General features: G+C 42.5%; 1 protein-coding gene across 11 annotated transcripts in view; it reads left to right on the top strand.

The window, feature by feature from the left end:
- The first annotated feature begins 2,558 nt into the window (after positions 1-2,558).
- baz2ba (bromodomain adjacent to zinc finger domain, 2Ba) overlaps positions 2,559-27,033 on the top strand; it is a 64,378-nt gene continuing 39,903 nt past the window's right edge. For 7 of the 11 annotated variants that reach the window (XM_072380820.1, XM_072380819.1, XM_072380814.1 and 4 more), the window contains exons 1-2: positions 2,559-2,808; positions 14,830-14,872. The gene's annotated coding sequence lies outside the window, so the exon portion shown is untranslated. The remainder of the gene's footprint in view (positions 2,809-14,829; positions 14,873-27,033) is intronic. The other 4 variants (XM_072380821.1, XM_072380818.1, XM_072380817.1 and 1 more) reach the window with 1 other exon arrangement.

Below are 27,033 nucleotides of genomic sequence, written 5' to 3'. Positions count from 1 at the left end.
TTATTTAATACTTATTATGTGGGACACAACAATGAGTGAAGACTAATTCGATTTTATAAGAAGACATCCTTAGGCCGCTCTCCTTCATGTGAACACTATTTTAAGCTCCATTTATGGTGTTCAAATTAAACATCTCAGAGTTGCTGGAAGCTTCTTGGGTTAATGGAATCCCACGTAGTGGATTGTGTGGGGAAGGGAGCAGATGAATCTGTATTCCCTGAATGTGTGTGAGCAAAAATCAATAAATGCAAGCACAGTTCCTCTTCTGATGGCTGTCTTTGCATGGTGGACTAATAGAAAAATAATAATTAAATTTAAATCACCAGATTAATTTGTTTTCCATCACTCTCGGGAGACATCTTTTTTTTTTTTCCTTTTTTCTTTAGTGGCTCATTATACTTTCTAATCAAGACCAAAAAAAAAAAAAGTCCCTCTTTTAGACAGACATGCTGTCTCCCTTCCCCCTTCTCTTCCCTGTGGTGTGCTTTCTCGCATTGCAGTCATTGTGCTGGCACTTATTATGTTACAAATGACCGAGGTACGGCAGGCATTCTCAGTGTGCATGCAAAGAGGGCCCACCCTTCTATGCTACTTGCGCCTTCTCCTAATGACGATGCTCAGAGTGCCCCCCGACGCTGCCCCACGCAGCCCTCTTCCCCCACTTCCCGCCCCCATGCGCTCTCTTTAATGAAGATTCTCCAATGCAATTAAAAATCCTTGCTTCTTGCTGTTACTGTATGACAAACAGAGCCACCGTCATTCCTCATGGCCTGTCATTCCTGCTACAAGAGGCAGAGGAGATGGAGAAATACACCAGGGTGCCGGTGGCGAGAGAGACAGATAGAGAGGATAGAGTGTGTGCGTGTGTGTGTTTGTGTTTGAAGAAGAGCAAAAAGCCCCCATCTCAACAGGTAATGGAAAGGGGCAGAGAGAAAAATCAATGGCCAAAGAACATGGAGAGCGAGCTTATAAAATGGCTTTAACTGCACACCACAAGCTGAATCAGGGGTTCTGTGCCCGTCCTCCCAAACTCTGATGATCATGAATGTTTGATCAGACTCACAACCAACCACAACCTATCCTTTATCTCTCTATTTTTTTATTGGAGATAAAAGATGAAAAAAGAAGACAGATATCTGAGTAAGATCTGTGCAATTCTTGCAATAGCTCTCTAAAAAAAGGTGGTGACACTTTGCGATGCTGTGACATAACAGCAGAGAGTGAGACGGAGAGAGAGAGAGAGAGAGAGAGAGACCGACGTTCATTTATGATCATTTACAATGTTTATGAAGCATTAATACAAATGGGCCCCGTAACCCAACAGTCCGTCACTCTGCAAACAATGAATTTATTGTTTGTCCGTGATTTATAAAAGGGTCCATAAACAGACAGCGAACAGTTTGTTAATCCAGTATAATACCTGTTAAAATGAGTACGACAAGAGCTGATGTGACAACGCAGAGAGCGAAACACCAGTTGGCTCTGGCTCTGTGACCCATCCTCGTCAGGGTGGGGCACATAAGAACAGTTGCCCACTCCATCTGCAAAAAAAAAAAAACTCCCCTCCAACACCACTCCCCCTCTCCTCCACCCCCTTGTTGTTTTCCAGTTGAATGAAATAATCTTCCCCCGTCTGGAAACCCAGTCTGGGTCAGAGGGCCTGCGTTCAGCCTGTTGCTTATTGTGTGCTCAGAAGAGGAGGTAAAGCATACAATTAGGCACAGATGGCTGTCTTTGCCAGGCAATGTATTGATCCTATCCCGAGGAAGGACTGTCCCATTTCTGTTTTTGTTTGGCAAAAGCCTCCTCATTTAGAGCCGCCGTGAGACCGATTTGTATTGGTTTGATCACGTATCATCGTGTGAGGGATTATGATTATTTGGTCAGTTAATAGATAGATAGATAGATAGATAGATAGATAGATAGATAGATAGATAGATAGATAGATAGATAGATAGATAGATAGATAGATAGATAGATAGATAGATAGATAGATAGATAGATAGATAGATAGATAGATAGATAGTGTTTAATCATTCAACTTATATCACAAGCAAAACGCCGCATTATCTCTAAAAACGATGCTCGTGTATAAATTAGATAATATAAATCAGCAAAATCAAGTGTGTGAAACCTAACGAGGGTGGCACAAGTTTCCCCTTCAGCCACGTAGAATTGTATGTTTAGAAATTAAATACTTTTACAAAACTCTTTTTTTTTTTGCCATAATCGTAATAATAATAAAAACAAAAAAACTAACAAAAAAAAGAAACCCCCAAAGTTCTTTTTAATTTTCCAAAGTTTTCCTTTTCTTTTTCTATGGATGCGTCTGTGATCTGTTTGTATTTGTTTACACTAGTGGCCACTAAGATGCGACGCCACAAACACCATCATAAATAAAGTTGCCGCTACATCTCCTGATAGCGAGCCGCGGAGCTAATGACAATGTCGCATTTAAAGTAATAACGGTCAATTACTGTATCCTCCCTTTTACTACGGCCGCTGCACAAATAATAAGTTTTCTTTGTGTGGCAGTAGTGAGCTGACGTCAGGTCGGTTCCTTGAAGTGGAGCTGAATAAACCTTGAGAAGAGTCTCCTTCAATCTGCTGTTAGTAACTAACACACACACACACACTCACACCGAGACTCAATTACTGCCCAATTCCCTTCTTTATCATTCGTCCCCGACCTCTTTCATAACCAAAACCGACCAAGGAAAAAAAGAGGCGAGAGGAAGAGCAAGCCGAAGTGTTGGTTGAGCTAAAAACCCACGTTGGAAATAAGTAAAGTGTCGAAACTAAAAAAAGGTAAGTGTTTTATTTCACTGACGCTGTTTTCGCCCCATCACAGAACAAGCGATGAGCTGCGTAGAGCTGGCTTCGGTTCTAATTTCTTCGCTTTTTTTCCTCCTCCAGCTTGTGTAAACTGCTTTACGGATAGTTTCTTGTTTTCATTCTGCGATGTTTTACGTTCGGTCGATGTGTCCCGTGGTGGTTAGCGGCACATTCTGTTAAAGTTTTCCTCTTTAATCTCAAAACGAAGTGTTTTTTTTCTTCTTTTCTTCCTGAGTGGTGACCTGATAGTGGGAATCGTCTTTGTGTCCCTCTTTCCTTTTCTCTCGCACCGTTCACTCACACGGTCCTATTTGATAACTTGTTTTATCTACATGAAATGTAACTTTTTAAAGCTTTAGCGACGACTGTTCTGTATTTATCCACCGTTTTTAAATGTGCAGTTGTTGTTTTTTCGAGTGCTTATTTTGAGCTGGATGTTGTTGTAACCGTCAACCTAGAGGGGGTAACTGCGAGGCACTGGACTGCCGTTGGTCCTCGCTGTCCGTCCTTTAAAATCCATCCAGTTTAATCGTCCCTCGACGCTAAATAAAACAATTTGCGACAAATACATAAATATCCCCATCGGTTTGGATTAGGTTGGACGTATTATATTCATTTCTCTTTCCGAAGCGGGGGAGAGTTTGAGCTTTTTCGTGTCGTTGGCCAGCCTGCCGGGGTGCTCTTATCGCGGTCGCTTCCTCAAACCTAGGCACGCAAGCAAGCTAGCAGCCGCTTGGCCGAGTTGTTGAAATTTATCCCTTTGTGTATATTACAATATCCTCCATTTTTTCTGCCCCTTCCAAAACAACAAGCCTCTCGCCATCTTGGTTATTTTAAATCCGTCCCTCAAGCACCCATACATTTCCCCATCTCCCACAGACATACACACAAACACTACTTTAGAAGGAAATGGATCCACGTTTTTTTCTCTTTCTCAAGTTTTACCGAAGTTTTTCGACGTATTAGGGGAAACAGCGAGGCGGAGGGTTGCGTCTGGCGTGTGCTTTTAGACAGAAATGTGTGGTGGCTCCAACTTTATGAGCGATGTTTTAGCCAGTGTTGCCTCAAAGATGAGCTTGTTTGTGTTTGTGGTCGAGACGTTTGCTTTAAAAAGCGAATATGAAGTTTGGTGGTGTCTTGGGGTAGGATTGGGGTTTTTAAAAAGACACATGGGTGCTGTTAATTTTTGGTATGTGTGGTATTTTAAGCTGAAATTGTTGCTCAGTGTGATCTCACCAATGCCCGTTTTTTTTTTTTTTACAACTAAACATGAATGAATGAAGGAAGGAAGGAGGGAGGAAAGGAAGGAAGGAATGATGTTGGGTCTAATTATCAAGAATCCTATTAAAGGATGAACAGTGGAAATGAAATTAAACTGGATGCCAAATGAAAACGATTAGACACCATTTTAATCATAAAAGTTGTCTAATTTACCATGTTCTCTTTAAAGGGTTGTCACACTCCCATTGGCAACATTCATTAGCAAATTGGTGGGCTGTTGTTTATGCAAAGCTGAATCCATGTAGGACCGACTGATGTGCCGGATGGACAAGTTTAACACAAGCAAATGCACACATACACCTCTCCTCATCATAACACACACTTTGGACCTCGCCTGGCTGTGCCATGATATTTGCTCGCCGCGGTTAAGACTGGAGACTATCTGCAGTTCGGAAAATGGTGATCTTATTTCATGTCTGTCATCCATCTTACAAAAAGGTGTCATTTTGGCTCATGCACAGATCCAGGCCTCCTCACTTAAAACTTGATCCCACTTTCTTTCCCCGTGTTCTGCGAGCAGTTAAAGAAGAAGAGAAGAGGAGGAGGGAAGAAAACACCGAGCAAATGCTTTGAAATGGAAAATCTGATCATTTCACCTCCCACCTCTTTTGTTTGCCCGTTTATTGCTGCAAAGCTGGAGTGCAGAGGAGCAGATGTTTAGCCAAACATGAAGGCGCGGTGCCTCTGTCCTTATGGGGATGGCTCTCCCCCTCTCACTGCTGATGCATCGACATGACAGCTGCTTGATTTCATGGAGCTGCTAAGAAGCCATTAGTGGTATCAGTGAATTGAAACGGAACAGTTCTATTGCCACTGCAACTGTCTATTGTTAGCCTTAGTTTTTTTTGAGATTTGTTTAAATATGTGTGCGATTGTGTGTGGATTTGTGTGTGCGTGCGAGCGCAAGTGCTGCAGCTGAACATACAAATCGACAAGGAGAGCTAATATTTTTTGTGGGGTGTGTTTTCTCATAATTTGGTAGAGAGAGTGAGCAAAAGTGAAAAAGGGGAACAAATCTGTCAGAGTTTGTTTGCCATGTTGGTTTGAAATGAAAGCACACTGTGCTACCTCAAGCACACTCAAATCAGAGACGTCTCTCTATGCCAGGCCAAGAAAAAAAGAGTCAAGTCTCTGCTGGAGTTTTATACCCTCTCTTCTTCTCGTTCTCTCTTAAATTGGAACTGTTGTTTTTTGAAGAGATAAAAGTGGGGACTTCCGCTTGACTTGAACATTCAGGAATTAAGGATAGACATAGTTAAGCCCTATTTGCATGTCTACCAAAGTCACAGCAAACGGTTGCTATTGACTAAGCTGATTAGGTGAAATTAGGTTCACATGCTCTGTGTCTAGGGGTGCTGAATCTGACAGAACTTGGACAGCTTTTGAGAAGACAATCCCATCTGCACACAGGGCTGGATTCTCTATAATCCTCTACGATTGAATATGAGGCTATCTTCTTTTTATAAGGGGGGACCCGTAGTTTATGCGCGTTTGAAAATGAAGTGAGATTTATTAGGTGTGCATGATACACTCAAATGATCGAGTCATCAGTTAGAGGCAGCACTGGCTGTATCACTTCTTTTGGGGATCATAAGTATGTCTAATATATAGTATAGGGCATAGAATGATATATCGATTAATTACCAATGCATACATGCAGCACTGTGATTTATCTCTCCTGCGGCAACACACTATATCCCCGATAGTAAATGTGACAACCCTGCCAATGGCCTGAACTGGCAAAGTTAACTCACTGTTTCTGCGTGTTTTTAAAACATCCGGGATGACAAAGTGTAGCTCAGTTCGACAGTTTGAAAAGAACCCCAACTTCTGGTGCTGAAATATGTCAAAAGGGTGGCCATCCTATGGCTTAGAGCTGTTTTAAACCTTCACAGAGTATACCTGTGTCGCTCTCAACAAGTCTGTTCTTTTAACCTGGAAAGACGTGCAGTCCTCCAAAAATCTGATACCGCATAGGCTCAGGAGATGAGTCTACATATCGATTGAATGCTGACTGGTTAAAAGTTAGTGCCTTAGTGCCTTAAGCGGCCAACAACAACCAATTTCTTAACAAAGAGGACAAAGCGCCAAAAAACAAAAAAAAAATGGCAAAGAAGCACAGGTGAAAAGCACAACAGCTGCACTGGACAATCTGGCTTATTTTGATTTTAACTCTTAGTTTTCTTCAGTCCATCTCAGAGCAGATGTTTGACTGCTGCCCGTTCATAGCAGAGCAAAGCTAGAGGACCAGCAACAACAGACAGAAGAGAGCAGCCCGCTGCTTAGGGCTGTTCAACATATGATAACACTGCTCCAAGAGATAGCAAAACACATTAACATGTAAGTTTGAGTTTGTAAACCACCAACATAAGGCCTACTGATATCTATGACGAGCCCTTTAAAAGTGACAAATACCTATTGAATGGAAAATGATGTCTCAATTTTTTTATAAGTGCTGGCAAGAACGAAAGAGATGATAAAGTATGTGTAAACCTTTTGATTGTGCTCATTCAAACAGTGACGTTGTCACTGATTAAGCCTGCAGATACAGTATGTTCTGTATTTTCTGTGACAACAAGTTAGGTCACAATGTGTGTGCTTAGGAAACAATAGCAGAAGGCCAAATTGATAATGAAAGGAAAAAAAGAAGCACTTTTTACAGTTAGTAAAGCACTTAGTCCGTCTGTGAGTTACCTACAACCATAACATTTCTGTCTCTTATGTTTTTATGCTATATTTTGCCAGTGATTAATAACAGCTTACCAGCAATCTACTGATATTAATGGCCATCTGGTAGCGCTGACAAATATCTGGACGTTAGCACTGACACAGAGCTGTGAAATTTGGAGAGGAAGTAGAGATCTTGTTGGTGTAAACCTAGTGATCGGAGAATTAGTGAGAGACAGAGTCGTGGTCGCATTTCTTCAGCTCTCCTCGTCAGACAGCCGCGATGACAAATGAAATAACGTAACAAGAACCTGATGACTTTAACAGATGTGTTGCTCGTAGAACTTAATCTTTTAAGGTCTAATGGTCCTTTGAGAAGAAGTTGCATTTTAGCCAAAGGCTTAAAAGCTCCGAGGCATCAGATTGATAATGTGTCTTATTGTTACACATTCAGCCGGCGCTGCTATGCATCGGTCTCTGTCCTCTGCTTTGGATTGTGCATCACAGGCTTGTGCAGTAAACTCACTTATTGATATGTGTTTACCAGGGCTTGTGTTAATATCCTCTCAGCTGGGAAGTTAGTAGGCCCTCAGATGATCTACCTAACCTTATGTTACCTTGCTATTTTGGTAACACTGTCTGTTCACTGAATGTCCTGATAATCGTCAGAGTACACAAATAATTGTCAAAAGTGCATTCTCGGTGACAGCTGCTTTTAACGTCAGCCTTTTGAAATATTATGACTATCTTTGACCAGAGTTGTTTGTATCCATCTGTGTAGTGAGAAAATGCGGCTACAGTTTGAAAACCAAGCTAATGAGTGAGGGCACATATGCCTCATGCTGTAGGAGCAAGTAAACAATCTCTCCTGTTAATTAAGACCAAACGAATCAACACCAGTTTTGGTTTTCTCTACATTTCTGCGTGGATTACATTCGGTGGATTAATTAACAAACAATAAGCGGTGGAAAGTGCAATTGGGTCACCCTGCATTGACTTTCAGGAGAGAGAAGACAGAGCAGCCAAATTTGGGAGGGAAAGGCGATAAGCTGCTTCTTTGCTGTTCGTCCCTTGGGCCTCTATTTATCATTCAATGTGAGAATTTCCTTGATGAAAGTCAAGGTTGTTTGTGCATCCTCTGTCTCATTGGGATGCCTGTTTTCCACCAGCAAGGTGAAAAGGTTGATTTTCCCCTCCAAAGAGAAGCCTTCTTTGGAAAGTCCACGCTAGTTTCTTTTAATGAAGTCTCAAAAGGTCCTGATGATTTTTCCACTTCAGGGCTGTTTTTGTTTTGTACGTTAGTGCGGAGGTGAAAATACAGATGTACTTCATGTTTTGTGGAGCAGCAGAACAGAAAGCGTACTAGTCCTCCTAATTCATTATGTCTCCATTACATATTCATATTTAGGTTGGCGCTCTGTGTGAGCTGAAAGCATCCATTTAATGTGGCCTTTCTGAAACGTAAGAGGGATAAGACATGAAAAACATGGCAACATTATGAAAGCATTTCCTTATCATTGGTGTCATTAGAGAGAGCCATTCAGAGTCTCTCAACATCAGCTGAACAAGCAGGACGAGTTAAGCTGGACAACATAAACATGATTAAGTGGATTTTGTTTTCCTGAGTTTCCTCAGTTTGCTCCCATCCTTTTTTAACCCAACATTTTGTTTCAGCAGGAGCTTGATTACGCCATTGAGTTCTAGAAAACCTGCTGTATAGTTTGACGTTTACCACCTTGTGACATTCTCGGTCTGTAGCGGGTGGGGTTGGTGGGCCTGTAAATAGACGTTTCTGCAGAATTCTCCCATGCTGGCTGTGCTCAAATAGGAAAGGAAATGAATGGAAAAGAGATAGGAAGAAGGGTTTGAATGTCGGGATGGGAATGATATTTGTTTCTCTGCTGGTGTGCCTCTTGGGTCAGTGGGGTTCTTGATGTTACTATTGAATAAGTTGACGCAGGCAGGAGAGCTGTAAGCCTTGGTGGGTGTTAATGCACACTCACAGACTCACAAACATCTTGACGCACACACTTGCTGTCAGGCCTCTATGCATAGGAACAGGACACACGCTCACAGATACACACAAATGCATGAGACTGCGCCTGGACAGCCCCCGTTTATTGATCTTCTTCAGCATTTAAAATCTGGTCACTGCTGCCACAAAGGCTTTTTATTTTAGCTGTGCTGGCAAAGCCCGCTCCAAGCTAAGCCAGAATTGAAGATATTTAACTCCTACATAACACCATGAAAAATGATACAGATAAAGGAAAACCAAGTGGTTTTAGACTGTGTGCCCGAGCTATATGTGTATTTATTCAGGAGCATGTTTCATGTAAAACATGCTGATAAAATCAACTCTCAGTGTGTTGGGTGTGTGTGTGTCAGTTGGCAGTTAAAATCAGCATTTGCAGCAGCTTTTCTTGCATGAAGTTTCTTTGACTTGAAGGGTATCCTCAATTACTATCATGGAAAGAAATTGCACATAAGTAACAAGTGCAAACTCTAAATTTAACTCAGCATTGACCAACTTAGTCTTACCTTTTTAGTACTGTATTTTAGTATTGCCAGCAGTCATTGGATTAGTCATTACTAGGCCTGGGACAAGTTGCTGTTTTTAGCATATTAAGGTTAAAAAAAGATGCCCATGTGTGGAGAGGCAACTCACACTGTCTAATCCGCTGAAGGCCTGTAGCACGCACTCATGCTGTTATCTCCCTCTCTAAGCACAGTGCTTTTCTCTTTCTCTGTTCCTGGTGCACGCAAGACAAGGTTTAAAAAATATTCCCCCTCTTTCTTCGTCAGTGTTCAGTTTAGTCCCAGGTGGTGCGGAGGAAACGATCTGACTAGCCCTGTTCAAACTACATTTTGAAATAATTTGTCTTGAAAAGGTCAGAGCACACGATGAGCTGATTTCAGAATGCTTCAGCACTGTAGGAAAAATGTATGTTGCGTGAATATTATTTATTTAAACGCCACCAGGCAGCCTGATCACAAGGGTTTCCTCATCCCGTTGAACCTGCTGCTGCTGTTGTTTTTCCACTTGTCCAACGCTGAAAGCTAAGCCTCGCTCAGTTTGTGGCATTGTCCCGCCTTCCTCTGTCTGTCTGTCTGTCTCAGTCTCGCGCTTGTGCTCGCTTTTTCCAAACGATGACACTGAGAGACAGCTGTAACGTGAGACGCCTCTCGATCCTGGCAGGGGCTTCGAAAGCTGAGGCAGAAGGGAGGGAGAGGGCCTTTATCTGAGACTGGGGGCGCTGACCTCCCTCATTCCCCTTCCCTTTTTCTCCTCCTTTCTCTCCCTGCCTCTGTGTCTACCAACATATTATGTCCTCCCCCAACCAACAGCAGCCAAGACTGAGCTAATTGTAATGAGAAAACAGTCTCCCCATAGCGAAAAACTTGATGAATGAAGTAGTGTCTGCTCCTCCTTTTTTACATAATTTGAATTCCTCGCATCTCTCCATCGTTAGATTGCATCGGATAGATGTAACTTAAGTTGTGTTATTAAGAGTGACTCCTGTTTGTGATCTGAAGATGCATTTTGTGTGTGTTTGTGCACGCAAACGGAAACATTCACACAGCCCCTGGACTCCAGGCTACGGCTGCTAAATCCTCTGTGAGAGCTCCCGTGTGTAATCCAAACATTTAGAGCTAATTTAAGCATGCAGGCAGCAGCAGCAGCAGCAGCAGCATCCTTTAAGAAACAACAGCTCTCCTTCTCGAACCTCCACCCTGTATGTGTGTGTGTGTGTGCGTTTTGTTGTCGCTGGAGGGAAATGAAAGTACTCAATCACTCACCTGTCAGAGTACTTCAAAATCTGTCCATAACGCACTAACTCACACACACACACACACACACACACAGAGGCACGAGCATGGACACATATGTGCATACACACTCACCCCTGAGGGTTTGACAGGACTGGCCCTTTATTGACTCCCTTGATCAAGGAGACAGCAGATCCATTTAATAGAAGCCCCCCAACACACACACACACACACACACACACACACACATACACCAGCACTGAAATCAAAGTGGATTCACATCTGCTCTCCACACAGCTCTACTTTATCCTTTTTCCCTTGTACAACAGAGCTGCTCTCATCTTTTAGAATTTTGGCTTTCATGGGTGCTGAATTGAATTTTGTGATCCAACACCAAAAGACATCATAGCATTTTTCATTGCTGGGTGAGACAACAGTTTCCTTGTCATAGTTTCTATGCCATTACCCCAAACAGCTCTGATTCGCCTCTTCACCACATGGTGTGTTATTGCACAGAGTGTAATCATGTCATGATACGAGCGTGGTAGGGGTTATAGGCATGTTCTGTTGGCCCTGGACCTTGTGCTTCCCAGTTAGCCGTGTTTTGCGCGCGAGTGTTTTGGGAGACCAGTTAGCCAAGAGGCTGCTGGGAGGAGATGTGACAGCTGTGTTGGTCACGGCTTCTCTGACCTTCACACATCATCCTGATGGATCATCAAGGCTGTAACGATACGCTGAACCTGTTGTGTAGTCCTGTGCTAGCCTGATTATCCACACTGGTGATGATCTGATTGTATACTGTACTGATACTGACATCAAAATGTAACTTTCAAGGCCATGTTGACTCCTTATCTGAATGAGATTTGTCTTGCAAAGGAAAGCGAGAAATGCAGGTAGATTGCCTAATGTGGCGATGGGCTCTCTGCCAGTAAGAGAAAAAGTAAGTTATCATGTCAACACAAAAACATACATACATACAGCAACAAAAAAAGTGAAAAGCTCACAATAAAGCCTGGTATTTCCTATATATTCTACCTCTCACAAATGGATTGCACTAATGCTCTGAGCTTTTCAGCAGTCTCAAAGCGCTTTACTTCGCTGTGTGGTGTAACACGTTCCCTTGAGATGGCTCCAGCTCCATCAAGTCAAGGAAGAAACCATTTAGTGGAATGACAAACACACACAGCACCGGGAGGCTGGGAGGATTTGAATTGCACTTAGACAAACGTTTCTCACACAGGTTCTTTATTCCTGTGCTCGCTGCCGTCTCTTTCCCTGAACATACACTTACTCACATACAAAAGTAGTTGCATTTTGTCAGCTTTCAGCCCCAGATCATGTAACAATAAAAGATGCTGCCCCACAGTTAAACACTGCCAGTAAATCACAGGGCAAAGAAAGCTGGGAGAAGCACTTATTTTTAAACAGCACGAGAGACCACACTGAGGGGTGAGGTAGATGAGAGGGTGGAGGGGGGTTGAGACAGATAGGGTAAGACAGTGTGAGAGGGAGAGAGGAAGAGAGAGCTCCTTTGTGCACTGTGTACTGGCATTGTGTGTGATGAAGAGATGAATCACAGCTATTTAGGGATTGGTTTCCTGCAACTGATTGTGTGACGACTCGGTGGCGGACAGACTGTCAAGACTTGCCTGTTTTGTTCTGGGGGCTTCAGGAAAATGTCTGTGGCCAAGTCTCACTAAGTCACTCCCACAGGCAGCGGTGTGCCGGGGATCAACAGAGGCAACAGAGACAAACGCCTCGGGAGTGTCGCTCCTTTAACAAGGCATCAAATATTAAAATGGAAAGGATTTTAGGCCAATCTCAATATGTGTAACTGTAGAGTACACTTGTTTTCCATGCTCTAATACCAACTGAGTTAGTGAAGGCTCAAATGAAACGCAACTCAATTTCTTTCTTTCTTTCTTTCTTTCTTTCTTGCTTTCTTTCTTTCTTTCTTTCTTTCTTTCTTTCTTTCTTTCTTTCTTTCTTTCTTTCTTTCTTTCTTTCTTTCTTTCTTTCTTTCTTTCTTTCTTTCTTGCTTTCTTGCTTTCTTGCTTTCTTGCTTTCTTGCTTTCTTGCTTTCTTGCTTGCTTTCTTTCTTGCTTTCTTTCTTTCTTTCTTTCTCTCTCTCTTGTGTTTGAGCCTGTGCAAATGTCTTAGAACTGCTGTATGTGTCTCAAAAGTAAAGTCAACATCTGTCTGGCAGAGGCAGCAGCGGGGGTAGGTTGGGGAACCCAAACAATTGAGAGAAATGTCAGAACAGTTTGAGTGTACACTGCCCATGTGCGAGCATGCCTGGAGTGCAAAAGCAGGTAATTATAAGTTTGCTGATGATTCCTGCTTTTTGTTTATTTTTTTGCTTTTTAAGTTAATTAGACTGGATTTACTTAGCAATTGTGGCTATTATTAAAATGGCATTTGCACTGTTATTTGAAAATGAATGAATGAATTTAACCTCATCGTAGTGCCATAGCTGTCTTTTTGTCCTTATTAATTAATCCTAAGGTGAACCTTTTTTGCTCATGTGCTTGTTCATATTCCACAGTGTTCCTACTGTATTATTATTGGTTTTAAAAGTTTTTAAAAAAATATTTTATATGTCAGTTAATTGATTCAGTTTTACTCTGTCTTGACTGTAAATGAGATATTTGCACTGTTTCGAGTGTCAGTTAAAAAAATGATAGAAATAAAACAAGTGTGAAAAAGTGATAATAAAGTGGATTGTATTTAAATATTAACTTGATTTATGAGAACATTTCTGTTGAGTTAGAGGAGAATAAAGAAGTGTGTGTTTGGATATATTTTATCCAGCTGCTATTGATCTCAAACTGGTAAGATCTTCTAGTAAAATGAGGTTAATAGACTAACAGCCTGATTTTCAGTCAGGCAAATGATGGCAGACAGCACTGGCTTTCTTATCCATTGTAATTCACCTGCCTCGTGGCTGGCAAATCATTTTCTGTGCTGAAGTCCTATGAGCAGAAATCCTTTAATCATCCACTAATAGGCCTTTATGAAAAAGCTGAAGATGAATTCAGCCTACCTGGCTCTCTGTTATCATTATCACTGCGATGAGTTATCAAAGTGTTTGTGTGTGCCTGCAGCCTGTCCATGTGTGTTTGTCTGTCAGTGTAGATAATGTAGAGAACCATTACAGTTCGATCAGTTTAGTTATTATCAACACAGCCAGTCGAGGTGATTCCTGTTTGGTGATGAATTGAGCTGTGATGACAGCTATGTGTTAGATTATGTGCCACAGACGTTGACATGGCTTGAGGGCATCTGGAAGGACAGAATCACTTAGACTCACTGACTGTAAAACATCCATTTCTTTAACCAAGGCAGTCATTTTAACCCGTGGCATTTAGAAAATTACTGAAACACTACAGAAAAGCATTCACTCTTTAAAATGATTGTAATTGTGTGATCTAACTTAATGCTAATGCAGCATTCACCAGGATAGATTTTGTTGCTGGTGACCAGATGGATGTGTTTACTGACAACAGAACCTTGTTAGATAGCTACCCACACACGCTATAACGCTGCTCCTGGAAATGTCGGCTTCACTGTCTCTGTGTGCATTTGAATGAGGCGATTTGCTGTTTGCAGTTGTGTTTTGATACTAACTAACCACTGTGACTCAAATCATAACCTACAATCTAGCTGAAACCTGTTCGTCAGACATTTGTTCACTAACAAGAATGAGCTGTAATAGCATTATCAAACGTTGTAATATCTGTGTTTGCTTGCTGAATATACAAAGCAGGGTGGTGTCTGTTATGGTGAGCTGCTTAGATTAGGCTCAGGCTGTAAGTGCACAGGAGGGCCTTGGAGACAATGCATGAGAGATGGGCGTGAGAACGCTGCTAAGGCTTGGTTCTCTGCAAGAACTGTCATGTGTTTAGGGAAAATATCCTTGCACTCAAAGCTCTAATGTCTAGATCCATTTCTAACAAACAGGTTTTGCAGGAAAGAGCTCAGGGAGAAAGAGGCGGTGTGAGTGTCTTTCTTTGCGTGTTGGTGTGTGTAGCCGCAGCTGTGTTTCAGACGTCACCATATTTTTGGTTTGATGTGTCTAAAAACCGCAAATACAAAGATGTGTAACTGCAAGTCTGATACAGGTAGTTTTAAGGGCTTTACCCCTTTTCAAAGCCAGCATTATCACAATACTGCACCTAATCCAAGCAGTCTGCTCTCATATGCTGGAGAAACTTTATTCCTGTGACTCGAATTAAACATTTAACCTCGAGTGATCAATTGTTTCTGCTTTTTCTCCAGGTGTTACAGCAGTTATGTCAAAGAGCTGAAGACATTTCTTACAGTGAGTACGCTCTCTTTCTCTCTGTGCCTCTCACTGTATGCATGTCTGTGTGTTACAAAAGAGTCGATGTGGAACTTTTTGAAATACATATTGTCACACACTTCTGCTTTTACTGTTTGTATGGCACGCCAGAACAAACTTAAGACTCCAGTTTCAGGCCTAATTTGATTTTCATTCATTCAGTGAAAGAGGATGTTTTTTTCGCTTCCCCAATTAAATTTAACAAGAGCCCCTTGAAAAGCAGTTGTTATGATTACATTACAAATTCGGGGGTTCATTCAGTGAATCAAGCAATTAATTAGATTTCTCCCATTCTAATCAGAATATTTGTATGAAACACAAACGCCTAATAAACATCCTTTGAGTTTGCTGTCTGTTCAGACACAACACTGAATGTAAATGGTTGTTTACAGTGCCTGACAGTAGTTTGAGTCTAGTCCTTTATGTGTGTTGCCATGCGCTGCTTTAATTTGCTCCTTTTTCCAAACCTTGCTTTTCCCCTCTGTTTTCTCACCATTTGTGAGAGCAGGCTGTACTCAGGGGTGCGGCTGCATCCTCAAGGCTTCACTTCACACACAGCAAGGTGGCAGTTTTATTGTTCCACACGCAGACAATGACTTGCACTTTCTCTCTTGCCTCACTTGAAGGCCCTGTGAGTGTGTCATCAGATCAAATGGTATCCTTTATAAGAAGGTTTTCACTGAATGCAGAGCTCGGGGAAATACTTGTTTCACCCGTGTTTCTGTTTTTTTTTCAAACTTGTGTTACTGGACCTGATTCTATCAGGTCTAAGCATCACTGCTTCATCTCTCAGTGTGAATGATACAATATATCCTCTGCAGGTTGGTGCAGGCTAGTTGTATCATTTGTGATAAGTATTGATGAGTTCTCTCTTGGGGAATCAATTTCGAGGTGATGTAGCCTTGTAGCTCAACCTCCACAGCTGGCTGTTCCTAACTGCTGCCTTGGCTGCCTGACTCTTCCTGCAGCCCCGTAGAGAACAAGCACGGCAGAGCACAGGGATAGATGGAGCTCATCCAAACAGCTATGGTGTAATTAGCTGACATTTGTTGCTTGGAAGGCAAGAGAAGGAAAAACGAAAGAGCTGCTCAACGCAAACACCCAAAGGAATATGCAAAAGTTGAGAGTGAGAGAAAGTGAAAAAAGACAGAGAAATTTGTCTAATGGCACCAAGATATAATACATTCTCATATGTGTGTTGTGAACCTATTGAACTCTATGTAAGTAGTTATGCCAGTGCAACCTGAAGGCATGATCCATCGGTATACAGGAAACTCTGTTAAATGTGTTTGAATACGAATGGTGTTCTCTTTGCTCAGAGACATTATATTTTACAGAGCATGTCTGAAGAGCATCAGCCAGGCATTACATACCTGAGCGACACGGTACCCATATGAAACAGGCATCCACAAACGGGATGATTCTCTGGCGTATGCATGTATCATGTTGGCATGCCTGTTTGGTTACATGCATACAAGGAAGAGTGCTGTAATACACCTGCACTTAAGCTAAGGTGCTGTGTGAAAGAGCAGCAATGCTTACACTGCCTCATCTGCTTGATCCAAGCTGGAAATGCAATGCTTTTTAATGACAAAATACTGAGTGGCTGGGAGGTGTGCAGAAAAGGGAGGAGTGGATGTGTGCGTGTGAGGGTGTGAGTGTGAAATAGAAAGGAATAAAGGGAGAGGGAGAAGGAGAGAGAAAAACATCTCGAAGGTCAGGAGCAGCGGGCGGCCGTAGGGGAGAGACACGTGAGACAGAGATAGTCTTGCGTCAGCCCCACAGCAGTCCGTTCTTTATGTGTGTGTGTGTGTGTGTGTGTGTGTGTGTCCTGTGGGGCCAGCATATCCATCCGCATCCTACCGTGTGTTGCAACAGAGCAGCATGCCTATGTTTCTATTCTGAGTGTCTCAATCTAGATAGATAGATAGATAGATAGATAGATAGATAGATAGATAGATAGATAGATAGATAGATAGATAGATTGATTGCTACTTGGAATTACTTGGAAGCAGTCAATCATTGAGCTATAGATAATTTTTTACACGGTTCTTGTGACAGTGGAAGGGGAAATTACACCTTCTAGCCTGAGGGTAAAGAATTTGTGTCTCACTGCCTGTCACAAAACCTGAATAGTGTTTCATCAATCCCAGCAACTACTATCATTTTTCAGCTTTTATTCATGAGCCTTCTTTGTTTCTCACAGTGTCTTTTTCCCAGTGCCCTTTAAACTGGTGCTCTGTTAGATTGGGGAAGTGTTAGCGATAACGCCTAAACATTTAGTACTTTGTACTTGCCTCGGAGCTAAGATTGTTAAAAAGCTACTGCGAGATGTCCCCGGGATAGGGAGCAGCGTAGATTCAGCAGACACACACACTCCAGCATTAGTTTAGGCTTAGCCATCCGTGTCTTTTTTTGTCGCTTTCACTCTGACTCAAACTCACTTCACTTCCACACACACACACACACACACACACACACACACACAGACACAAGAAAATGCTGGCTGTTCCCGTTCTGGCTCCCTTGGCCCTCACCGTCTCCACGGGGTTCAGTCCAGACTTTTGATTCACCCCCACTGCCAAACAGCCTCTGCTCTCCTTGTCCCCATGAAGGGCTGCAGCGTGGGGCGAGGCTGCTCTTTTACAGACCCTTGTACCATGAATCACTGCTCACACCCAGGGAGCCTCAGTCCACTCAGGGGCTGCCTGCCCAGACCATAATGTGCGTGGTCATGAGGGGGCCATTTTGAATGGAGGCCAGACAAAACAGCAGCTAAAGAACCCAAGCTGTGAGCTTTCCCACAGAGGGCAACAACAGGAGTGGTGTGTGTGTGTGTGTGTGCCTCTTTTAATGTTTGTTGTAGCAGAGGCAAGATGTTGGACATACAATGCTGAGTTTTGAGTGTCGTAATGCAACATAATTGTATACCAGTAATTTATGAAACATTAGAAGTAGACCTTTAAACCCCATGCATCGCAAACCTTTTAGCCACATACAGAGGCGATTGCAATTTGAGCTCCTTGGACTCGGCCCTAATGTCTGTTTCGCTGTCAGGTTTGAAAACAAGGGATGATCCAGCCTTTGCCAACACTTGCACTTACTTACCAAGCTACCAATCGCATCAGACGCACCCTAAGGACAGTAATTGTTTTTTTCTGAGGCGCTTCTCAAATTCAAAAGGGTATTGAAGTCTTGTTGAGTGTCATTTTAGAACATTTGCCTGTACATCGGCATGTTATTGTTGCTGACTTTTGTATCTCTCAGATAGTTTGTTGGGTTGAAAGGTTAAAACACGTGTGTACCCATTATTTAAAAAATTTATCTTTTTTTTGTCTGTACAGACGTTGCTGTAATGTTTTCTTATTTGATTTCTGATTTTTTTTTTTCAACTTTCCGAAATGATAACGCCATAATATGACCGAAGGTCATGAGTTATCATTAGCAAACTTTTGCATACATATAAGTGTTACTCTTTTATGGAGATTATTACGCAGACCACACACATCCTTTTTCTCTCACTCGCACTTTCACACCCAACACCAGCTGTTGCCCTATGAAAGCCTCGAGGTTTATTGGGTCTATCTTCAGCATTTATGACCAAACCACACTTCTTCAACTGTCTTTATTCCTTGGCCTCTTTCTCTGCTATGGGCCCTGTCTCTTGACATCATCTACAGCTTATTGCCCCCTAACACCGCTCAAAACGTCAACTGCTATGGATGTGGTTTCTGCCTTTAAAGCGTACCTGTGCGTGGGAGTAGTTTGTCCCTACTGGGCCTGTGTGTCCCAGGGCCTGTCTGCCAGGCCAGGTTGTAACCTGGATACAGCTGCAGTCCAGAGGAGCTATTAGCAGTGCCAGGAGGCCCCCAACTCCTTGTAAGAGCTCATTATGGTTTCTGTGCAGTCACACTCCTATGAAACACAGCAGTGTGTCTGGTGAAACTAGCCAGGACACTGAGCCTCAGGGAAACCATTACGGTTTGATTCAAAGAGAGAGGAAGAGACAGGGAGAGGTTTCATTGAAAGAGAACGAATACTAAGAATGATATTAATCATTAAACACATCCAGCTTTCCCTGAACTTTACTGTGAGAGTGTGAGTATCTGTGTTTATTGGATCTGATTTGCTCTTTGTTCAGTTTGTGTACATGTGTGTTTGTGTGTGTGTGTGTGTGTGTGTGCTCTCTGAGGCCCAGTTCAGCTGTCTGGTCTGGCGTGCAGATGGCTGGGTTGGGGCCTGCTGAATGAGATACTCTTTTTCTATCCTCTGTTTCTTTATCCGTCCTTGTTTCGTTTTGTTTCCTTGCCTTGTCTTTATTTTCCTTGCCTTGTCTTTCCTTTCCTTTCCTTTCCTTTCCTTTCCTTTCCTTTCCTTTCCTTTCCTTTCCTTTCCTTTCCTTTCCTTTCCTTTCCTTTCCTTTCCTTTCCTTTCCTTTCCTTTCCTTTCCTTTCCTTTCCTTTCCTTTCCTTTCCTTTCCTTTCCTTTCCTTTCCTTTCCTTTCCTTTCCTTTCCTTTCCTTTCCTTTCCTCTTGTTTCTTCTTTCATTTCCTCTCTACTTTTTTTTGCTTAGTTTCATTTACCAGTTACATCCCTGCCTGCCTCCTCTCTTTCATCACTGCATCTGCTGAGGGCCATCTTGGGCAGAGGAGAGTTTTCCACCACTCTATTTTCCCTCTCCCTCCTTCTTTATGCGCCTCTCAGGGCTCAGTGCGGCAGCTATACACGGTGGCTTTGGAATGAAATGTCTCTTAACCGAGCCATGTGCCCCGGAGCTACGGTAATTGCAGGTGAAATTCAGCTTCCTCTTTAAAATGCCATCTCTCATTTCCAGTTACCGGCCCCCTCCGTATCTCTCCCTCTTTCTCTGCCTCCCCCCAACCCCCCCCCCGCTCCTGCTTCTCTCTCCCTCTGGCTGTCTTTCAGAGGCGTGTGAATCCCTCAGCCCCTGTCGCGTCTCTCTGCCCCAACAGACACTCCCACAATGCACAGCGCTGATGGTTGCACAGTGATATCAGCCATGCAGAGGGAAGGGAGGGCCGCTGCCTAGACACACTCAGTATGTGTGCATATGTGTGTGAAAGTGCAAAGGCAGTATGTGTGACAGAAACGGAGTGTGTGTGTTTGTTTGTGAGTTGGAGAGAATGAGCATATACATCTGTGTGTATAAAAGGGGAGAAGTAATGTGTGCTGTTGTACGTTTAAGTACATGTGTGTGTGGGTGTGTGTGTGCGTAGCGTCAGCAAGGCGTGAGCTGTGTAGAGGTGACATCAAGGTGAACGCGGCGTGCAGAACGCTCTGCCGACTCGGGAGGCAGCAAATGGCTCTGTGGCAGATGGAGTCTTTGTCAGGGAAGAAAAATGGCAGCTCAAGAGCGTCAGCGAGACCACCCCCCACCCCAAACACACACACTCTCACACATATACACACACGTATATATACAGACACCACTTTTTTTGTCTTCATGGATTGTGCACACGTACATAAAAACTTGAGCATATTCACATACACATATTGACACACATACCCCCACCCCCCCTCCTCAGTGAGTTGGGCCAGCGGGCGGTGACCTTCCCCTGCTCGGAGGGTTCCCTGGCTGTTTGATCAATTATCCCTCTCCCATTGTTTACCAGGAAGCAGGAGTAGAGAGGCAAGGGGAGAAGGCTCAAAATGGCCACTGTCAGGTGGAGGGATCCATTTCCCTGCCAGCGTGGGGGTGGGGGTTAGAGAGGAGAGAGGGAGAGAAAGAAAGACCAAAGCTGTGAAGTGTTCTTAGAGAGAAGGGAGGAGCATGATTCCCTGGCAGTTGAGATGATGTGACATTATACTGAAGGTACTGAAGGTACGCTCTGACAGCAGTTAACATTTGTAATGCTGACATCATCTGTTAAAAGGCGATTGTTAGATCTCTAAAGTTTGAGCAATCAAGCATCAGTTACCCATACATAAAGCCCAAAATGTTTTTCCATCTCTTAGTGCACAAATCAGTGCCGGGCGTATTTCTGATATGCAATGTCATGTCCATACAGTGCTGCATACGCACACACATGTATGCATAATGCCACGTTACTGCAGGTATGCCTCCTATTTTTAGCATGGAGAAGTGAGAGGGGGGTACATACTCTAAAGGTCAGGTGGCAGAGAGAAAAAAACGAGTGGGAACAAATGATGCACTAAGCGAATGACACTCTGAGGTCCTGCTTTAATATGTATGTATCGCAGGTTGATGGCTGATTTCATTAGCGCCTCTCATTGTTATGCATAGATTGTCCTCCTGCAGCAAAATGAATATTGTATTCACACACGCGCTCACACTCACTCTCTTATAAACTCTCACACACACACACACACAACAACTGCAAATTTCAGGGAATACTGTATGTCTGATTCTTTCTTGCAGGGGACTTGAAGAAAAGGTTGATGTTTCCACAGGCTGTTATCTGTGTCGGCTATAATTAAAACAATTTACAGAGCTGTCATTTTAACAGAGGTTTGGCACTGCTGTGGACAATTGCTGTCAGGTAGTTGTGATTATTTAGAGCTCCTTGTTTATTGTGGAGAGAATTATTTTAAAAGCGGGAACGGGAGGCTATCTTTGTTTAGATTACTTAGGCAGAATGAGTAATTTGTGTGAGAGGATTTTAGATGACATCACTTGAGTTTAGCTGAATCTGTGCGTGCACATCATGAGTTGAGTCCTTCCCAGGACTCATCCGTGCACACAGAGAATACATAGGGTGAGTGTATGAAAATGCCTGAGCGCCCCGTTGTAATCCTCCAAGATGCCTGTGTTTCAGCTGGAATTCCAGGCCTTAGTGGGGCATGAGCAAATGTTCTGTACAAGATATTAATAGCCATTGTGGGCGGAAAAGGAAAAAAAGCTTCAGCATTTTTCCATATGTTTTGTAAGGAAACAGTCCAGATGGATTATCTCTTGGTCGGGAGCTTTCTGTTGCTTCGACCAGCTCAAATCCAAGTGGTGTTGGACTTGCCAGAATCACACACGGAGACACACACATATACACACACACCCATGTGCTCCCTCTTCTGCCGTCTGAAGTACAACAAACTATTACTGATTAACATGTCTAAAGTCAGCCAGTTTGAAATGCCGCTCTAATTCTTTTTCCATCTTGCTCTAACATGAGGCACAGTTGCACTGACGGTTCTATTCTTCCAAACATACCTCACGCTCCTCTCAGTCACAGAGATATGTTTGTCGCCTTCCTATTTGTTGCCTGAGAAACCATGTTGGCTTGTCTTCTCACATTTCACACATGGCTTCACTCCCTTAACCCCTAATGTTCGGCCTGGATGGGCAGCCTGACCTCTTGAGTCATGGATGTTAGAGTCTTTGGCATCAGAAAGGCCAGAGCTGGGCTTTATTTTGTCTAATGATTGTAAACATGGACATATGCAAACTTTCTTAGATTGCAGATTAAAAACATAGATCCACTTACACTTTTAGCAAACACTTTGTCCTGCTGTTGTTGCAGATTTCAGTCCCATTTGTTGTCTGCTTTTGATTTGAACTAATTTGCAAACATCATTTCATAGTATGTCATGCGCTGTAGTATTTTAAGATCAAGTATTTAGACACAGACATTCACATTTGGCCTTGTACCTTTAATGCAGAAAGAAACGGCAAATTGCCCACACTCTCCACTTCTTTCCTGAGTGCACACACACACGCACACACACACACACAAGCTTGCATATACACACAGAAGCATTATGTGGTGTGACAGGATGCCGCATATTTGAAGTTTCACAGCATGCTGGCATTCCAGGACAGCAAGGGAGAGATAATGTCAGTGTGCTGCTGGTTAACTCACTGTTTTACCCTGTTTTTGGGCTACAAAGCGTGAAGGGTGTCTGCCTGTGACACACACAACTCCCATATATACTCACACCACAGACCATTTTGCCTTTCCCAGCCTGCTGGATGACAACAGCTTTTAACAGGAAAGACACAAGTGACATACGATGCACACAGACATGGCTGCCAGCAAAGACAAAAGCTATGTTCTTGTGTTAATATTCTTTTCTATGAGAAATGTTTCTGGAACCAGGAAGTGTGCCACTCTGACTGACAGGATGTAGGATGGTGTTGAGTTGGTGTTTAAAGTACGCTCTTAGCTGTCACGGTTCCTGAAAGTGGGTTTCTAAATGTAATACTGTGCAACACATCTAGTTAAAGGGCAGGCTTTAAGAGTACATTGATTCTTCATAACCCAGTGGTGCTATATTTAAATGAAGAAATCATGAATTTCACCTAGTCAGCAGCGGAAAAAAGAACTTCCTCTTCAAACCACCCACACTGCTTTCAGCCTTGTTGTGACTTGTTTGTCTGCCGTTAGAGGATTTTGGCTTCTTCCAGAACAATTTCACTTGAACACTCTCAGCTCCAGTGGATGGGAACTGGTTACACAGGAGATAAAAAAAAAAGTGCGAATGACACAGAATCTGCATTACACTCCCTGTTCCACCCGTATGTAGGCGCTCTCTATAAGCCCGTCAGGTGCTTGCATGCTATTGTTACTTTCATCATCTGTGTGCGTTGTCATGTGCAGCTGTTTGCTCTCCGGTTAGTTTGCTGTGTTGTGAGTTAGTGGAGTTAACGGCAGTGTGCAGTTTCTTTTCAGTGTGAGCTTCTCTCTGATTTATTCTTAACGTCTGTCTTTGGCAGGTGTGTGGAACCACAAGGTCCTCTCTCTGAGCCTGTGATGTTGCTATCATCGCGGGCTGGGCTTTTCTGTGTGTGTGTGTGTGTGTGTGTGCACGCAATTGTGCAAAACAACACAGAGGGCCCTTCTCCTCCACCCACTCCTTGGGATGAGTCATTTTTGAGCCCTGTGTAATCCAAGCCCGTGTTTCATGTGTGTGAACAGACAGACCCTGAGCAGTGGTCTTGGTCCTGACTCCCTCTGGGGCAGTGAGTGGGTGAGGCACAGCTATCAACAACAGGCCTAGGCAGCTTCGGGTTTCAGCCTCACCACACAAGGAATCCACTAGTCATGACATGGGCTAAGATACACACAAAACACAAGCAGACATTCATGTAGAGCCAAAGCTATTATTCTTTACTCCTGAAATAATATCAGGTAGCGAAAAAAGGGGGGCTGAATTCTAGCTTTGTGATTGGTTAAAGTATTAGGAAGCGTTAGGATCCAGAGGATGGGCCTGTAGGTTTAGTTTTACATGAAAAGATAGTGTGACACAGCGCTGATGTTCACTTTACCACAGGTTACTTTTGGTGTTGGTGTGTGTGTGTGTATTTAATGGTTGTGTGTATGTGTGTGTATCCACCTGTGAGGGTGTGATTGCAGTGGAGTAATGTCAAGGCTGGGTTTCACACAGTCAACAATAGAGACTCAAATATTTTGACTTTTTATATGAAATGATAAAAGGAGAGTGTGGTGACACAGGAAATAGAACCATGTCACAGAAAAAAAAGTAGCTCCATTTTGTGGATATTTTGCACAGCTTTTCAAAGCTCCCCGTCGCTGGTGTGACAAACTCCTTTAAAGGCACAGCTGGGCCCTTTAAAAGGGCCTCATACATTTGCCCCCAGGGGGGAGAAAAAGTGTTCTGGACAGAGCAACAGAAAGGTGATACCGGAAAAATGGTAGAGGGAAGCTTTTTCCCATTAAGATGCTCATTTGTTATCCCTTTTTTCTAAATGCAAGGGCTAAAGTGTCATGTTTTATCCCATTTCATGAAAGAAAACGTTTTCACTCTTCCTCGACTATGAGAAGATATATAAGTTCTGTATGTGCTGCTGCATCTATACCGCCCTGATTTTGTTGTCTTAATGCTGGAAAAGAAGGCAGCGGCACAGAAACAACAACCCAAAGCCCAGAGGCAAACTTGTGATGACTGCAGTGCCACAACAGAAACATGGCCTTCTATTTTTGTAGCACTTATGCTGTTAGATGTGACAGTCAATCTTATAAAGATACATTTAAGTTTAATTTGATTAGGAAAAGGCATGGATGCTTTTGGGTTTTTGTTTCAAATATTTGTACATATGAGGGTCATGACTGCAAGAGCTTAATTTGTTTCATTCATTTTTAGTATTAAAAATAAATCTATGGTGTGGAAATTTTCAATATAATGATTGAACACATTACAGACTCTTTTTCAGTGGGGGATCAGATGCTAAAAGTTATGTTTTCTTTCATTTCAGTAAGGCTGTGCAGAAATGCTGTCTATCTAACTATTAGCTTGTGGGGACAAACATTTCCTTTGACCACAGGGTTCTTGCCAGTTTGTTAAATTTAGCTGGAATTATTGACAGGTGGAGGCACCACTGAAACAGATGCAAACATGGATTTAGTTTCAAAGTGTGAAATTCCACTGCTCCAAAACATGTAGATGTCCACCTCTGTGTGTTTTCTGTGTACTGGAGGAGTTTCAATGCAACAGGTGCTGTAGTCAATCTGGAAGTCACATGCTTGTAAAGATGACCTCACACTGGAAATGTTTGAAGAAATATCCTCTCATCTGGAAAAAAAAACAAAAATATGTAAATGACTCTCTGTAAGGAGCATAAATCAAAGTGACCTAGAAACGAGATTCCACATTAATACACAACAAAAGTCACATTTCATCTTAATGCATGGAAGTTAGAAAATACCAACATATTTCTGGCACGGAAACAAATATCTTAACCAGCGAATGAATCAAAATGCTTAATCCCTCTGCTTTGTTACCCGTGATGTTGAATGTCGCCTGTTGAATTTTGCTTTAAGTCAACAGTGGCTTTGCCCTCTATACTGATCATAAGGCAGCGTACATGAATAATTATTCCTACAGTTTCCTGTCTTATGAACAGAATTTGCGTCTTTCAGAAACAGATTTTATTGAGGCAATTTCAGGCTTATTGAGAAAATATTGCCCATTTGCACAGGACTGATGTCCTCATTCATAACAAGCAAGTAGTGCTCAGTTACGACTCGGGATATTTGTCCCAAATTACCCGCTTACACAAGAAATGTGTCAGTTTAGTAGTTTTGCAAATCCAGACAAAGCTACGTTCATCCTGTGTTTATACACCACTTTGGTTATTTGGGGCAGCAAACATTATTACAAGGCTTCATGTCCCTGCAGTCAGTTAGTGTCTCAGTGCTTATTGCAAGAAAATGATGGGTCTGAGAACCCTTTTGGGAATAAACCAAAAGCTTAGCTAGTTGTTTGTTATGAAATGATGATCAAATGATGAAATAATTCATGAAAAGAAGGATATTGTTACTACTTTTTGTTCGTCCTTGTTTTAATTATTATTGTCATGATCGAAACCTTGTTATTCATGTGATCTCATCACACACGTCATGTGGTTGATGAGCTTTTCTGGTTGTTATACTGTGGGTTTTGTCATCGTAGCTCGTCCTATTGTAATACTCCTGTGTTAGTGCTATCATGTTTTTATCCACCTCTACTGAGTGTGTTTCATTGGGAAATCGTGTTTATATTTCTTGTCTTCTGAGCAAACACACATATCCCAGCACTTACCTTTCAAGTTACACATATATATTTACATTCATATCCCCAAAACTGTTTCCCAGATGTCTCATCTGCATTGTAATTGGAAAACTTTTTATCCATCAATAACACCTGCAGTGTATATAGATGACTCATTATGTTTCTCAGGCTAAAAAGACCTTGATCTCTATTATTTAAAAGAAAAGATCATTTTGTATGTCCTCACACAAAAAAGTAATGTGCAGCTCAGTATTGACTTTATGAAAACTTCACAGTCATTCACTCAATAGATCGACATGTTGAAGCTTGCCATGACCTCTGTAGAGCCTGACTGAACAATACAGCTTAATGTGTAATGTTGTTTTGTTGAAGAGGAATCCAGGAGTGTTGTCCAGCATGGCATGAGCTCAGGGTTGGGGTGCACCCCAGATGAACATGAGCAGGATTGGGGGAGTTTTTTTTTTTTTATTTTGAGACCATTTTTGCCACATCTCTGTGTGGAGCAGGACAGAGTGGAGTGAATGGCAGGCATTATTTCTCTGGAGCTGTTTGCTCAGTAAAGGTTGAACAGTGACTTCAAAGTAACTTGGCTGTGATACTTCACCGTAAAACCTCTTCAAATACAAGATTTCCTCCTCTGTGCACTTTGGTTGAAA

The sequence above is a fragment of the Leuresthes tenuis genome, unplaced genomic scaffold (assembly GCF_036924035.1).
Source record: "Leuresthes tenuis unplaced genomic scaffold, fLeuTen1.0.hap1 SCAF_2, whole genome shotgun sequence".
In the NCBI taxonomy this organism is placed as follows: Eukaryota; Metazoa; Chordata; class Actinopteri; order Atheriniformes; family Atherinopsidae; genus Leuresthes; species Leuresthes tenuis.
The sequence above is the reverse complement of the archived record's forward strand: the minus strand, read 5'-3'. Positions and strand labels throughout refer to the sequence as shown.